The sequence below is a fragment of the Xiphias gladius genome, chromosome 21, assembly GCF_016859285.1.
Source record: "Xiphias gladius isolate SHS-SW01 ecotype Sanya breed wild chromosome 21, ASM1685928v1, whole genome shotgun sequence".
Classification (NCBI taxonomy): Eukaryota; Metazoa; Chordata; class Actinopteri; order Istiophoriformes; family Xiphiidae; genus Xiphias; species Xiphias gladius.
This window is the reverse complement of record NC_053420.1, coordinates 28,627,290-28,644,083: the sequence shown is the minus strand read 5'-3', so window position 1 is coordinate 28,644,083 and position 16,794 is coordinate 28,627,290. Positions and strand designations below refer to the sequence as shown.

The 16,794-nt window shown below is 40.2% G+C and overlaps 1 long non-coding RNA gene across 1 annotated transcript; it reads right to left on the bottom strand.

The window, feature by feature from the left end:
* Nucleotides 1-2,304: 2,304 nt before the first annotated feature.
* On the bottom strand, nt 2,305-2,957 carry LOC120807041. Its single transcript, XR_005709778.1, has 3 exons — nt 2,872-2,957; nt 2,543-2,601; nt 2,305-2,338 (listed from the first exon to the last, which is right to left on the bottom strand). It is a non-coding gene; the product is annotated as an uncharacterized LOC120807041 (long non-coding RNA).
* Between the last annotated feature and the right edge of the window lie 13,837 nt (nt 2,958-16,794).

Here is a 16,794-nt window from a genome sequence, read left to right as displayed (position 1 = left end):
TACTTTTACTAAAGCAATATATCTGAATACTTCTTCCACCATTTGTTTTGAATAATGTTATATGTAAAATGTGATCATGTTTATGCATATAATGGTTATCACCATCTGTGGTGCCATTATGGTGTATTCACTTTGTGTGATGATGAAATACACAAATTGTAACCCAGAGCAGCTCAAAACTCAGCCTTACGTATTTCTGCAGAGGGAGAAGAGAAGCCTCGATCTGAGGCCCTCACATTTTCATGCTGAGCACGTCGTTGTCAGGGTTGGGTTGCATTTCCTCCTTCATCTGGTTTAGGAGGCATTTTTGACAAATGTAGCTCAGTATAAAAAAGTAAAAAGTGAACTTTGCTATAAACTCTTCTAGCAATCGATGGATGCAAAACTCAACATATATGAAAAGTATGATTTTGGAGAGTTCTGGTTGTGTGCCTCTCTGAACTGTCGGTTCGTTTGTAGTAACCGACTTCTTGTGTCACGTTGAACATCTTTGTACAGCAATGTCACTGTGTTTCCAGATCTCAGCAGCTGAGTTGGTGTTTCCAATATTGTCATAATCGATAGAGATGATAGCCAAAATTATCTTTATAAAACACTAGAGCAGTAGAAACAGAGCCTGAGCTGGAGTTAACACTAATTAGATTTATTAAGCACAGTACACACATTCATCATTTAACAGACTTTTACCTCTAAATTAAACTTAATTTAGTACTGAACTACATTTAGTGCACTTTTAAAGTTCTTAGTTTTCAGCTGCACCGCAATCATCCTCACTCAGAAATATTTCCATAATCTCCAGTATGATGTGATAAGTATGACAAGAATCAGTGTGACCACTCACATTATGAGTGATAGTAGACGATTATTAATTGATCAGTGTTTTAAGTGTCTAAAGCTTCATACAGATTGTTTTTATTTAAACAGAGATTACCACAGAGGTTTGCTGTAGTCACGGTGTTATTAAGACATCTTGTAAAGTAAAAGGGCAATGTATAGATTTTATTCTGATTTGAGGATTAACCTACTATCTAACGTCCAAACAAATTTTGATCTTCCTCTCCCAACGTACACTTCTAAACAAATGAATGTAGCTGGTGATCTTGACCTTTGGGAGTCATTATCCATCACCTACGGATGTACTTACACTGATCAGCCTCAACATGGCGGAATGGCGTTTGTATGAACATATATATGATGATGTTATTATGACCACATCATCTTTTCATTTACTAGATGACTAAAGGCAGGCTGTTACTGTCTGCATCGGTAGAAGGGATTTGCATGCTTAATTTTGTACAGCGTCAATTAGAGTCTCGCACAAGCACAAATTATATTCAGTGTGGTCAAACTTTTAGATTTTCACATTTCTATTTTGACCCAAAAGTTATTCTGCAGGCTCACATTTACACTGGCAGCTAGTTTTGTGTCTTATTCCAGCCTATCTACAGTATACTGCAAGGCCATAAAACCAGTCTCTTCAAATTTGTAATAATGACTTCAACTCCCTGTGATCCATCTGTGAGCTGTTATACAACTGTACCAACTGTAGAACTAACTGCAGCGTCTTTTAAATGAGCTGTGTAGCACATGGTGAAAGATGCCAGAGGTGAAAGGTCAGTTGTGTTTCCCTGGAATGAAAACAGGAAGGAGGAAATAAAAAAACAATGAAACACTGAATTCTTCTTAGCAGATTAATTTGCTTGCAACAGTATATGAGTGAAATCCCTTCGGAGTTCTTTACTGCTGCCTACACTCAGAGTTTTCACTGTTTCTTATCTCTTCTCTTCATCTCATTTCTCATTAAATTATGGTTGTCCAGATTGTGTAGGAATGTATGGACATTTGTATTAAATTCACATTCTGTGAAGTACAGGGGCTTCAGAAAGTATTCGGATCCCTTCACTTTTTGCACACTTTCATGGATTAAAATGCCATTTTTGCGCATCAATCTACGCTCAATAACCCATACTGACAAAGTGAAAACATATTTTTAGAAATTTTCCTGAATTTTTTTTAAAAATCAAAAACTGAAAACTCTCATTCAAAAGAATTCAGACTCTTATTTCAGAACTTTGTAGAAGCCCCTTTGGCAGCAATTACAGCTTTGAATCTTCTATGGCAAGTCTCTACAAACCTTGCACAACTGGATTTGGACAGTTTATCCCATACCTCCTGGCAGATCCTCTCAAGCTCAGTCAGATTGGATGGGAAACATCTGTGAGCTGACATCTTCAGGTCTCTCCACAGATGTTCTATGGGGTTTAAGTCTGGGCTTCGGCTGGGCCACTCGAGGACAGTCAGAGACTTGTCTTGGCGTCTGCTTCTGATCATTGTCGTGCTGAAAGGTGAACCATTGCCAAAATTTTATTGGGGGGTGGGGGGGTGGGGGGGGTCTACTCAGAGTTCCTTGGATTTCATGGCTTGAATTGTGGGACCCTATATACACAGGTGTGTGCCTTCCTGTGAGCAAAATACAAGAATCCAGCTTTTGATCTGCTGACTAAAAAAGTCATGCTGCTCTTCAGCGTACATGAATACTTACCTTCTCTGGTGATCAATACAATACAAACAAACTGCTCCAGAGTTCACCTGGAAACGGACCTTTGCAGGGGACAGAATGACATCACCATGATAGCTAGAATATTTTGCATTGGGTATGGCTATGGTATCATATCACTGCAGTGCACAATAAAATTTCACTGTATAAAATAGAGCAAAAACAAGAATGAAAAATACTGTATTACTATGCAGGGAAAAATGAAAAATTACAGATAACATATAACTTTTGTTTGAGATCATTTGAACCCTCATGAGGACACATGCATGTACAACAACACATGAGTAAGCATGCACACACACATAAACACACACCTCTTAAAACACAACAAGGAACAGGGCACAGTCAGCAGCCTGGCCTGGAACATTCTTCATTGTGATTAGATTGTCCTTGTCCTTCAGTACAGGGCAAGTCTCTCTCTCTCTCTCTCTCTCTCTCTCTCTCTCTCTCTCTCTCTCTCTCTCACACACACACAGACAAACACAGCCACACACACGGCCACACACACACACACACACACACACACACACACACACACACAAACAAACACACGTAGAGGGATGTAGTGTACAAGCACTCAGCACACAACATTGCAGAAAATTAAAATCTATCCCGGGGAGTTGCTGGCACCGAGGAGGCTGTTTCATATTTGATGAGCAAACATGGAGCTTGGTCTCTCTCTCTCTCTCTCTCTCTCTCTCTCCACCTGTCCAAGGCTAGTTGAACCATCAGAGTTGCGGGAATGGAGGTAATAACCATCTCAACATCTATGGTGTTTTTTCAAAGCCAAACTAAATCTTAAAGATGGAATACACTGACTGTACTTCGACCCTGAAAAGCTTTATTGATAAAACCAACCTCTAGTGTGACATGGAAACTGGAAAAATTGGAAATGATGTCTACAAAATGCAGGAGCTACTGTTCATAAGTGTGCTCAGTGGAATCATTTTCCTCTTTGCAGCAGATCAGACTAATTAGTGTTTACTGCAAAATGAGACTTATGACTCAAGGACGTTTCTGAAGAGATACAGCAGGTCACTAACATCCTAATATTGGGGAATTGTATGCCTCTAATATAATGTGTAATTAACATATGGCAATGATTCTTTTCAGCATGTAGTAATTGGTGTGTTCCTCATTTATGGTAAGATGAAAAAATCTTAATGCTGTCCACAGGGAAATTCTACGGGTGCAGAAAGAAACCTCCAGAGATATGAAAAATAAATAAATAAGACAAGGCGAATCAAAAGTAAAGTCTAAATACTAGCAACAAATTTGCTTTTCATGATATGCAAATAAAGGTATTAATTTAGCAAATGTATAAAGTGATCTGTAAATACTGTAAATGGTAGTGATCACACATCTTCTTATCCACAAATATCAGCCAACTAAAAACAGCTATAATCCATATTTTTCAGCTGTTTCGGTGACAAAGCTCTGATAATCCCACTGTCAACCACCTGCTCAGCATCAACCAGAAGACAGAGGCAGACAAGCTAGCGACTATCTGGTGAACATGGTGGCGCGTTTAGCCGCTAAAGAGCCAGATTTTTCCCTCAGGAGGTGGTGAAGAGCAAAATGAAGCTAAAAGAAGAGTGACTCATATGACTCCAAATGAAATACAGCTCCAAATGGATGCTAATTTTGGGCCATATCTGCCAGCAGGCTGCTGTTTGCAAACAAATTCATCATATCAACTTCAAAGGTGATAGTGTGTTATATGTGTAATAACTTGTTTCTCTGCCCACAAGTGATTTAGATAAATGTAGTCTACATATGTGTTTCCGACTTGGATGTAATTTTTTACTTTACATTTCTAGTTTGGAATTCTGGGACTCTTACTAGATTCTAACTTTCACAAGTCCGCAAATGAGTGTTGCTGGTTGAAAACCCGTAGAACCGGCTTTTCAGCAGATCCATGTGGAATTACCAAGAGGGAAAGGCATTTTCCCCTATTTGTACAGTAGCTTATCAGCCTCTAGTCGGGAAATATATACCTAAGCCAAAAGAAAATTCTGTGTCACTGTCTCTATCGGAAAGTATTTCTCTCCATACAGATCCAGTTAGCTAACTAGAATCGAAATCTGTTTCTCTCTAAACAAATAGACCCAGTAAGTTAGCAAAACAACTTTAACATGCCTGTAAGGTACTTTCAGAGAGTGAGCAGTTACTGCAGATTTAACAGACTCAGACATAAACACCATGCAGGCCGCCATGCTACCAAGCTGGGCATCAGCAGAGAGGAGGGTGGCTCCTTACCAGGTATGAAGAAACAAATCAATCAACAAAAATGGAGCAACATCAGCAAGTTTTATTATCAAGTCACGTTCTAATAAACAATGTTTATGATATTAGGTAGTCAAATATGCTACTTCCTAATTATTTCCTCTATTTTAAGCCACAACATGCTCTATTTGGCTGCATGATAAGATTATAGAAAGTGCATAGTGTCAACCTGTAGTGTATGCCACAGGCTGTTTGGTATGATCAGATGAAGCCAGTAGCAGTGGTGGCAGAGTTGCACCCTGCTGCCACCCATTCAAAATACAGAATACTGAAGTCACTGGGCAGCAGACAAAGTGGAAATGCAGCTTAATAAGCGACCCTTTATTGTCTTTTATACATAGTGATATCAAATATTCTAGATATTTTTGCATAAGAAATCTGTATACCGTTGCTGAAATAGGAATATTAGTCAATCCACATGTGAGACAGATGAAAGGATAGAATACATTACTTTTAAAAGAACATTTTCTTAACTCAATTCGTGCCTAAGATTTTATTGATTTTAATTAGTTTTATACAACGAAAAGTATGGGCTCAAATTAGAATCAAACTAGTGACCCCACTGTGATTCTGAGTAGCCTATTAAATAGTCAAGTGAAGTCAATTTTATTTAAATAGCGCCAAGAGATTATCTCAGGGCAGGTCTATATGGGAACATAGCTCAATGCAAACACCGTACCTCATCTGGGTCTGCCCACCAGGTGCCCATCAGACCAGGAAGGGGGTTCCCTCGTGTGGTCTTTCTCAAGCTAAGCCCAAGTGATAAGGTCCTTGCCTTCGCCCTCAAGCGGGCAAGAAAAAACTCCCTCCCTCCCTCATTATGTCCCATGGTGATTTTGAATGCTGTGTGAGGGATGGCAGAGGTGAGGATTGTGCCTGCAAACACTTATACCTAATGATGTGGACAGTACGTGCTAAATGTGGGCAAGTGTGACTAGAATGTCAAACCCAAGTTGTTTTTCCTCTTCACCACACAACCTTGTCTACTAAAGGCCTTAGGTGGCGTAGGCCGTGTCCTGGTGCTCTCTTGTCCTAGTTCCCCAAGTTCAGTAGTGCTCTGTGGCCCAACTACACTGGTCCGCTGGTCCTTTGTGACACCATTTCCCTTTTCACTGGTGAATCTTTCCTAAGACATATCCCTTAAATACTGTCCACTGCTAACACCAACACTAAAAACGCACACACATGCAGTAAAGCAAATAGGGGAAAATTGCAGCGGTAAGAGCCAATGTCAGAAGGCTTTTCAATAATTAACTTGCTACTGTGTATGCACAGTATATGCCTTTTATGTACATCTGGTTGTTTCCAGTGCAACCTATTACACAACCGTCTCAATGAGACTACAAAGACAGCACACACATGGGGCAAACACACACACACACACACACACACACACACACACACACACACACACACACACACACACTCTCCACCACATGAAGCTGTCAGGCTGCCAGGATCGCTGAGGTTGTCTCATTCAGCCAAATGAGATTTTCCCTACAGTGAAACAAAACAGATGGGGGAGTTTCTCCCAACAACGCAGTGAGAGATGAAGCACTGCGGAATAGCTCTGCTTTCAGCAGGTGGATAAATACACCTCCTCCTTCCTTTCCGCCCTGCTGAGACCTGTATTCTCTACAGCTGCACCACCTCCGATACAGACAGCAGGAATATAATCAGTAACAGTGGCTCTCCTCTGCATCTCTGGTATTTGCTTTGGCTCAGGGTGAAATTAAAACAGCAAAGGTCTAGGCTACTCTTTGAACAGTTGTATATTCATCCTCTGTATTTACTACTGCCATTCAAAAACACCCTGTGTAACCGCCACCATTGAGAATTCACAATAAACAAATCAGACCAAGTGTGTGACGGTTTTAATGGCTTTCTTTGGTCGACTTGTGATGAGAAAAAAGGCATCAAATTATGCACTTCATCTGTATGACGACTTTCTGAGCTGCTAGATCATCATCTTTGGTGCCTCATGCTAACAGTTAACATACAGTATGCTGAGATAGTGTAGACTGTTTGCATCAGTGGAGAGGCTCCACATTAAGAACACTTCCCATAATGTCAGAAGAAACGATTGCATTTTCATAAAACATAATATTAAGCCTCAGGAAAAAAGAGCAGTGGCGTTACATAACATAGCATAGGCCACGCATTTAGTATGTGATTGGAGTATTTAAACTCTCATCTAGGAGCGACATTGATGAAGAAATCTGTCTAATTCAGCGCAGCAGGTGAAAATTGATTTGACATATCACATTGTACGTTTGCTTCATGGCAATCAATCAGCAGCACAACAGAATGTCGAGAAAACTGAAAACCTTGTGAGGGATTACAAGTCAGGAAAAGTAGAGACAAACAGCTCAAACGGTCATAATCAGGTTGGGATGTGTGAGAGAAGAGCTCAGTGCTGTACCGCCAGTCAGACACCAGGTTGAGAATCCAGTAGTCCAATACTCAACAGCTCGACACTCGTTTAACTCAATAGTCTACATGTAGTTTAAGTTAGTTTAAATTGCATATTGACCAGCTTTTCATTCGAAGTCCTGTTTCTAGCAACCGAACAAATATAACTCCATATTCACGCTCCTTTTAGCTCTGTTTGGTTTCCAACAAATCCTGTAGGAAACACATTGCTTTTTAACTGCTAAATGCTCCACTATGTTCTCCAGCTAGTTTCTAATTTTGTCTGTCTACTGTATTGTGCTGAACAGGTAGCGTTCAGTGGCTTTTTTGCTGAAAACAACCGCCTGCTGCAGCTAGAAGGGAGGCTGAGTGAGAATGAACCGAGCTGTCGAGCTGTGGGCTGTAAAACTATGAGCTGAAAGATGCTAAAGTGCTCCGTAGCGCTGGAGGGAGCTGTAGAGTTGGAAAATTATTCTGCAGGTTTGTTACTACATCTTTCACATTACACTTAAAACACATTTTTGAAAAGGTATAAAAATATTCACTGGAGCAGGTTTAAAGAGAGACAACTCTTGTTTTAAATAGTTTTTTTAACAATAACTGTGTGTTTGTTTGTGTTTTCATTTTCTATACTTCTCATGTAGCCTGTTTCAAAACTGTGTTTGTCCATTGACAGACCAGTACTTTACTGGAATTCCTTCTATTACCCTTTCTCACCAACAGCGACAGCAATATCGGAGGTCAGAGTCAGTCTGGACTGAACAGATGTTTGCTGGCTACCAGCAGCAACCAGTAAAATGGTAATTGAGCAGTTACTGGCCACTGTGTGAGCATGGTTTATGAGACTATTTTGTTCTTCTGTCCGTCCTACAGTTTGTCCGCTGGATTTAACATCAGTCCTGAAAATATACCGGAGGCCCAGTTTAACCTACAAGAGTTTTCTGCCTGCTTATGTTAGCCACATGCTGTGCTGTTGTGCAGAGGAAATTAATTCCTAATGACTGGGAACCGTCTCTGAACACCCCTACCACAGGAATGGAACAGGCAGCGCCATCTGTCAAGCAGCCACAAAGTGCGTTACAGAATATGCACTCAGACGTACTTGGGAAAGGTATTCAAAGGGGAGATTTATGATATTTTTAAGGTATTTTTAAGTTGCTACCCCAAAGTGTGTCATAGAAAAAGCATCAGTGCTGAAGGGAGCTACTGAATTACCGGTGCCATTATTCAGCTGGAAGCTTTGCAAAGCCCTGCTGCTACACCTGTCAAGCTTTCCAATCTAGTATGGCATGTATGCCATTTACGATGACGGTAGCAGATTAAACAATCAAATTTATGGTAATGTATGAAATAGTTGGTCGTAGATATCAGACGGAGGCTGACAAAAGCAGACGTCTCAGTTTTAGTCAACAACTGTCTAATAATTGTCACTGGCAGATTTAATTAATTAACTCTGTGAGTTGTTTGGAAAATGAATTCCTGGCTGAGTTGCCTGATTCATATGGAAATAAGAAATCTGCAAAAGGTTCGTAAATATGCATTTGATGGCTACATCAAACGCTATCGTTACCCTAAACTCTGACAGAGTGAACTGGTAGCATCTGGGACTGGTTACACCGGCTCCTGTGCCGTGCATATGTCAATCCAAAACAGGGCTCTAACAATCTATCTTCAAATTTGCAAATGGTTAGTCACCTTACAGTTGAGCCAACAGACCTTTTCCACAGCAGACATTTTGACTTGTCATAGCAGGAAAAGTAAAGGTTAAACAACTTTCGTTAAGGATGGCTCAGATGCACAATGCACAATACCAGGAGCCTGGAAGTAGCTCACCTAAAGGGAATGAAGTTGATTGTACAAAATCTCATTTTATTCATCATTTCAAATTTTGCTCTTGTTCCTTCAACTGAAAAGGAACTGTAAACCATTTTCGAATTAGGCATGTTTTTTTTGTGTGTGTTTGTGGTTGTGTGAAAGCCCACATCACTGATACCAAGTCAATTTTCATAATGAATAATGCAATCCTGGCTTTAGAGACACAGAGATGAAAGGAGATTGAGTGCTGAGCATTGGGGTTCAGACAGATGGCTGCAAATAAAGAAAGAACAAAGAGTGGTGAATTAATAGTTAGATGGCCGTTGTGATTTGGATTCACTGCTGTTCACTTTTATTGATGTTAACAGTTACATTACATTGAGTTTGCAGGAAGATGATACTGAACAAGCTGTTTGATTGCAGTGTTGTCTGCCCCTGTGAATTCCAGACAGACTGACAGATAAGTGAAAAGAGAGAGACAGATGGATAGATAGAGGCAAGAGTGCCACACGGCCAACCAAGCAGACAGCCAATACAACATGGAAAATTGTTTTTCTCACCCAATACCGCGTACCTAAGTACTTTACTGTCTAGTTTTTTTTTTTTTTAGTAGTTTAATGAGTTCTTGAATCATGACCAAATAGTGCTGTATCGAAAAATAAAATGACATAGAAAATTATATTTGGGTGTGTTTAATCTGACAGCAGTGATGTTGTCATGGGTGGAGTCATTCATCGCCACGAGGTGGAAAAAACAGACAGACATCTTGCTGGGAGACCAGCCAGAAAGTCTGACAGACGAACCAGACAGACAAGCAGGTGGGTCCTGGTACAACTGTCAACCAGAGAGACAGAGAGACAGGGAGGTCTGATGAGGTGAGGAGCTTTCTCCCTCAGTACAACTTCTGTAATTAGAGTGAATTGAGTTGAATAAAGAACTTTTCCCTTCCCTCTGTCAGACAGCACATGGTGTACAGATAATTATCTGTGCTACACAGACACACACACACTACTCCCTGTGCTAGAAATTGCAATATGTGATGTTTTGGGGACTGCTAAGTCCTGTTAGCAGGACCTACAGGCTGCAATGTTAATTACATTGTCAGTACAATGCAAGTGTTGGCCATCCCACAATTTTAGTATTTCAGAGGGTTACTGGTGTTAAAATTTGTCCTGGATGGTGCTGAGGGAAAGTTAATTAGGAGTCCAAAGTGTAAAACGTTCATCCTCTGAGGAGTTGAATGTGCTCTGGAAATTTCATGGCACTCTGCAGAAGAGATTTTTAGTTTGTACAAGTTGAAAATATGTACTGTGTGTGGCACTGCAGGAAAGGTAAGGAGTTCACCAAAAGCATTACAGATCATCCTCCAGTGAATATCTAGTCCGAATTTCCAGGCCATATGGTTTGTAGCTCCCAAGATGCGTGCTCTGGCACAAACTGTTGGAGGACAAACAGAAACATTACTGAATGGACCGACATCCCTATTTACCTTAAAGGAACCAATGTGCCTCTGGAGAGTGTCGGATTTCCAGCAGATGCAGTTGTCTGTTATACTAATCTGAGATGGAAACATACTAATACCAACATATACTGTTTCTCTCTTTAGAAATAGAAGCAAACAGGAGAGCAAGAGCTCATCAAGTATGCTGTTGTATTGTCAGCTACAGGTAGGTACTGATATACTCATGGATGTACAGCAAACTACGGTATACTCCATTACTTTGAACCGGAATAAAACTTAAAAATAAGATGATTATCAGGCAAGTTCTTAATTGTCTTTTTTCTATAATTTCTAAGTGGATATATGGATGTTTATAGATATCTGAGATAATGATCCATCCATCCATCCATCCCTTTTCTATCACTTATCTGGATTCGGGTCACAGTGCCAGCAGGTTAAGCAAGGTAGTCCAGAAGTCCCTCTCCCCAGCTGCGTTTTCCATCTCCTCCTGGGGGACCCTGAGGCATTCCCAGGCCAAATGACATATGTAGTCTCTCCAGCGTGTTCTGGGTCTACACTGGGGCCTCCTACCAGTTGGACGTGCCTGGAAAACCTCCAATGAAGGGCGCCCAGGAGGCATCCTGAGCAGATGCCCGAGCCACCTCAACTGGCTCCTTTCGATGCGGAGGAGCAGTGGCTCTACTCCATATACCAAGGGAAAATAACACTCAAAACCTCCCGGCCCTTTGCTTCACCAAGAAATTGCTAAACACGATACTTCCACAAGAGCTACTGTGACATGAAAGTCTTGTGCTTTGTTTTGCTGTGGAGAAACTAGTGTGTTTGTGACAAACCGAAACAACTACATAACTTACAGGCTGATTATTTTAGTGGCAAAAGACAGGTTTTCCTTTAAAGTCTACCACTCACTGCAAACATAAGCTGGGTATGTGTTGCTGTTATGTAATTATTCGACAAGTTCAATTCACAAGAAAGGTGTTGATAATAATTTACACCCTCTCTTATATTTTCTTCTTTGTCACTGCAGAACATTCATTAACTGCAGCTTCCTACAGAAGGCTGGAAGTGTTTGTGTGCTGGCTGATGCAGCACTAACAGGCTGTGTGGTTTCTTCAGGGCTCTACCTCATCTAGGAGATTTGACATTAATTAGTCTAGCTGACACTAATTACCACCATCCACTGGCAGGAACAAGAGCTCTCTGGACGTCTGGCCGGCTTCTTTTGACTTGGGGCTTTCAAGGACAGGTGTCTGCTGTAGTTGGAGGCGGAAAGGAGCACTGATGGAAAGAAACTCTGGACAGAGGGCAGGTTTGCCTGGGGCTGGGGGAGTTAAAGAGAGGGATGAGGAAAGAATGTTGTGAGGCAGGCACAAAAAAAAAAAAAAATGAAGACAGTGCTGGTGGTCTAGAAATGAAGAGAAGTGGCCATTACTTATAAAGGAATGACAAAATCAAAAAGCTATTGTTTCTAGAAAGATCTACACTCGAAACTATCGGAGCAAATAAATAAATGTTGTATTTGTTGTATTATGTTGTGTCCTAATTAATCAGTAGTGTGTGACACATCTGTTCAGTCGCTGTCGTTTTGAGTCGACACAAAGGCTGCTGTAGCAGTTCTCGGGAACACTTCAGTTTAAATGTGCCTTGTAGAGGTTTCTTGTAAACAAACAAAAGGCTTGTTTACATTCAGTGTTACTCACCAAAATGCATTATGTGAATCTTTGAGGTCAAACAAACACGTTGAATGCATTTCCTTCCTCGTAAATCATTTGCAAAGCTGATTTTTGAACTGTTTTAAATCCATCATTGCTTACATCCTTATATACTAACTAGCAGTCTTTTTCTTCCCATTTGTTGGCACACGTTTGCTGCGTATCTTGGCGTGTTACTACCAGCTGTGGATGGAATAGTGTGGAAGAGTGTTCAACCATTGACAGGAATGTGTGCTGTGTCAGCTGCTTGCACATAATACTTGGGGTAAAAAACTCCACAGGGAACCTTTAACATTCTTCCCGACAATCAAAGAAGTATGCCAGTGTAAGAGTCTCTATATTTAGCCATGTAAGTGGCATGGTTCTAGGGATGGTAATGTTAGTCAGTCCATAACGAGACATAGTAAGATACCATTGTGGGCTCTGGGAACTTGTGATGGGCATTTTTGCTATTTGCTGGCATTTTTTGCTATGTGCTGATATTTCATGGACCAAATAATGAATTGAGAAAATAATCAGTAGATTAACCAAAAAAAAAAAAAAGTTATTTCCTGCACTTCGTAAGATATATTAATCTATTGAATTCTGCTTCTGTAATTTTTTCTTTTCAAAAACATGTGCTACAGGACAATCTTCCGCAGTACACGACTGACAATCCAACATCTCTCAGAACACATTTCATAAATGTTTACAATGTGAACCTGCTGTTGTTTTAAAAACGCACCTTTACTGAGTTTGTGACCCACTCCTTCAGTGAAGTGAGAATTAAGTCTGTGACTCTAAGAAAGTGTTTAGACAAGTTGTAATTCTGTTTTTCAGAATCCAGAAATACTTTGTGTTAAACTGAACAATTTAGAAAGAAAAATGAAATTAAGCACATGGTTAAAAATTTAATCAGTACTGAATGTACAGCATGAACAGTATGTTTTTAAACGATAAATCCATCCAGCAAAAAAAGAAAGTACAAAACTTTAATAACCACAGAACCCAGAATCCTATAGACTGTTCTTAGGAACAGTAAACAAACCTAGCTGGAAGTAAACAAGCAGAAAACGATGCTACGTATGTATGTGCTTCTGTAAGCACAGCAAAAGGTTGAATTTTGTTGCTCCATCCCCTCAGCTGAAAGTTTATAAAGAGAGTTTGCTACAGCAAGGGCAAAGGTGAAATACTCTTCTGTATCCCGAGAGTTGTTAGGGTTGGCATTGACCTCGGAAATCAGAGAAGTACAGCTTGCCATCTGCTCTCTGCTTAAAGCTGTCATCTCATCTTTATAATGTCTTCTTCTTATTGGCTGGCTGGCAAAATGGTGCCCTCACTAAGGACTTTGCATTGAATGGACCCGCATCTGGACCCTGCTCCACAGGTCTAGGAATCAAGGTATAATCTGACTGCAATGATTTTAAGGAAAGGAATATTAATTTACATAGATCAGATTCATGGTTATATGCATTCCAACATAATTATTAAACTCTTAAAACTTAGACCCAACAGTGGGCCAGTCAAGGATTCAAATTTCAAGGATGTCAGGTTAAATGCTGTGTAAACGTGAATAAATTGATGCACACAACATTTTTCCTTACATTTGTCTAGGTCTTCATCCAACGTTTCTACAATCTCTAGTCAAGAATTTTTGTTTATTGTCTTTGCAATTGGAGAGGTCATACAAATGTTTTGATTTTCTAAGCATCGCTAGCTGTTCCTCTAGCCACCAGCCAGAAGACATTGCCGTCAATGAGCACAACACCAGACCTATTCACGCAGGTACAGATTTAGGTATGGACAGTAGGGGTGTGTCCATACCAATGTAAAGGTGCTGCTGAATTGTTCCGACCATTATTTTTAAAGATCTTAGTCTTCATCAGACTACGACCTCCCAGCATGGACTGGGGAGGTTTGCAGTAGAGAGTGAAGAGGTTGGGATGAAAGTTATCACCTCCAATCCTCCGGCCATGGATCTCTGGTGGAAAATGTTGGATTGCTGCCTCTGGTTTGGAGTGAGTTGTTGCCCAAGCTGGAGGAGTTCAAGTATCTTTGGGTCTTGTTCACAAGTGAGGTAAACCGACTGTGAGTTAGATGGGGAGATGAGTGTGGCATCAGCAGTAAGGTGGGCGTTTTACATAACCGTTGTGGTGAAGAGGGAGCTGAGGGGGAAGGTAAACCTTTCAGTGTACCATTTGATCTATGGTGCAGCCCTCACCCATGGTCATGAGCTTTGGGTAGTGACTGAAAGAATAAGATTGTGGATACAAGCTGCCGAAATTCATTTTCTCCGTAGGTTGGCTAGGCTCCCCCTTAAAGATAAAGCACAGAAAATCTGATCAGGATGCTTCCTACACATCTTTCTTTGGGAGTTTTCTGGGACTGTCAAACTGGTAGGAGACTCCTGGGTTGACCCATCAAACACTGGAGAGATTTGATATCACAATTGGCCTGGGAACGCCTTGGGATCCCCCAGGAGGAGCTGGAAAACGTTGCTGTTTGTAGCTGTCAAAACAAAAATGATATGAATTAAAAATGTCCCTATCAAAGTTAAAACCAAAACTATACTTTTGCTTATTTGAATAGCTGAACAAATAAGATATGTGTCGGAGACTCAGAGGTTTGGAACCAGGCAAAAATTAATTACTGTTCGTATATGAGAAGGTACCATGGAATCTTAACCATTTCCATTTTAGAACACAAGAACACTCAGCATATGAAAACATTTGAAGATAATCACCAAAATCAAATTCCAACATTCTTTGATTCATTGAAGACTTTTGGAGAGAAAAATACCTATGACATCTTTTCATTCTCTGTGTAAATGTCAATAATTTTCTTTAGAAAACTTTGGCACCTGCAGATTAATCAATACAATGGTGTACCACCAATTTTTCAGCAATATGCTATTATAATTTCTCTCTGTAGGTGTAACACATGCTTTATGAAATATTGTGGTAAATGGCAATTAGAGACAAATGTCCTTAGCAAGGTTTGCATCTCTAAACACCTTCTAATGAGCAGCTACTTCCAATTCCCATTACCCGGTTCATCATTTGTCTACACTGGAGTTTGTGTTTGTTAGTGCATGAAGTGTGTGTCACTGTTCAAGCTGCCAAGTCTATTTTTGCATGGGTTTAAAGATCCTTCATCCCTACATCTACCGTGCAGTTAACCTCCACCCACAGCACTTCTTGTAGGTTGTTTTTTTCACTTCTATTTCCACTTTCAGCTCCAGCCAGCTCTCCACTCATCTGTACTCGTCTGCACTTGTCCTAGGAAGTGAGGGAAAGACTCAAAAACAGATGGCGCTGATAAAACAAGAGTGATGCAAACGAACGCACTGAAAAAGAACCTGGAATTTGTATTGTACATTCAAGAATGCTCTTTTGGTGTTTTTCTGTGAAACAATGTCATTGATATTTACTTGCTCTTCTCATCCTTGTTAAATTCAGTATGTTTACATTTAATATCCATAACTGTAGGCTATTGTATGTAGATAATCCTAATGTGGTTTAAAGGAAATACTGCATAGTAAACAGACATGCCAAAAAAAGACAAATAGTTGACTGCTCAAAAGGGGGACATTCCCATAGTCCCCCTGCTGTCATTACCAGACTAAGAATAAGGGATTCATCTTCAGGTGGATGAGTATAAGTAAGATGTGTGGGTGAACGTTATATGTATGTGGAGTTATCATATGCAATCCAGCATATGCAGGAGAATAGGTGCAATAAGGTAGAAATTGCTCCTTCTCCCTATACAGTTACTGAGGCATGATCTTTTCTACGGATTTATGACAAATGGAAGTTAATGCCACTGGCCTATATTTTTTTTCACCAGGGGACCGGATTTACTGTTGCTATAACAAGTGGCCCCAGCTAACTGAGGTTACAGACATCAGTTCAACCACCTGGGGACCCTAAAGTGACTCACACTTGGAGCTGCAGTGTGCAAAGACCTTATTGATCACTGTTATTATTTAGCAGCAGTAGCAATAGTAGATGTATTTTGATTTAAATTAGTAGAACCATATAATCACCGTTTTGCAGAAACCGTATTTCCCAAAGTCCCCATGAAATAAGAACAGTGACTTTCTTTTGAATGTGGCCACCAGGTATTTGTCTGACTTAACGCCAGACACTTACTGTAAAAGGGATTTTAAAGGCCCAAGGATTGTAGAGTTTGCTGAACCCTTATTGAACCAATATTACTCCTCATATAAAGCAGTTATTAGGTTTTTATATGTCAGTAGTGTACATGTCACAGGTGTCCAGCAGAGGACAGTGTTTAGAATACCTTTTCAGCCCAGCAACATTGGACTCAGTGTAAACACACTGCACAAATGTGCACGTAGGTCAGTTCCTCAAATATTTCCACTTGTACAACAGTGGAAAATTTTTTTTCACTTTTTCCAAACAGCATTATTCATTACTTTGTATATATTGTATATTACAAAGACATTTCAATTTGCTGGATTTGTTTTTGAAATAAAAGCTCAGCTGGATTGTATAATTTATATTTCGCTCTCTTTGACCTGCAAATTCACACCTTTGACCAGTAGTGAG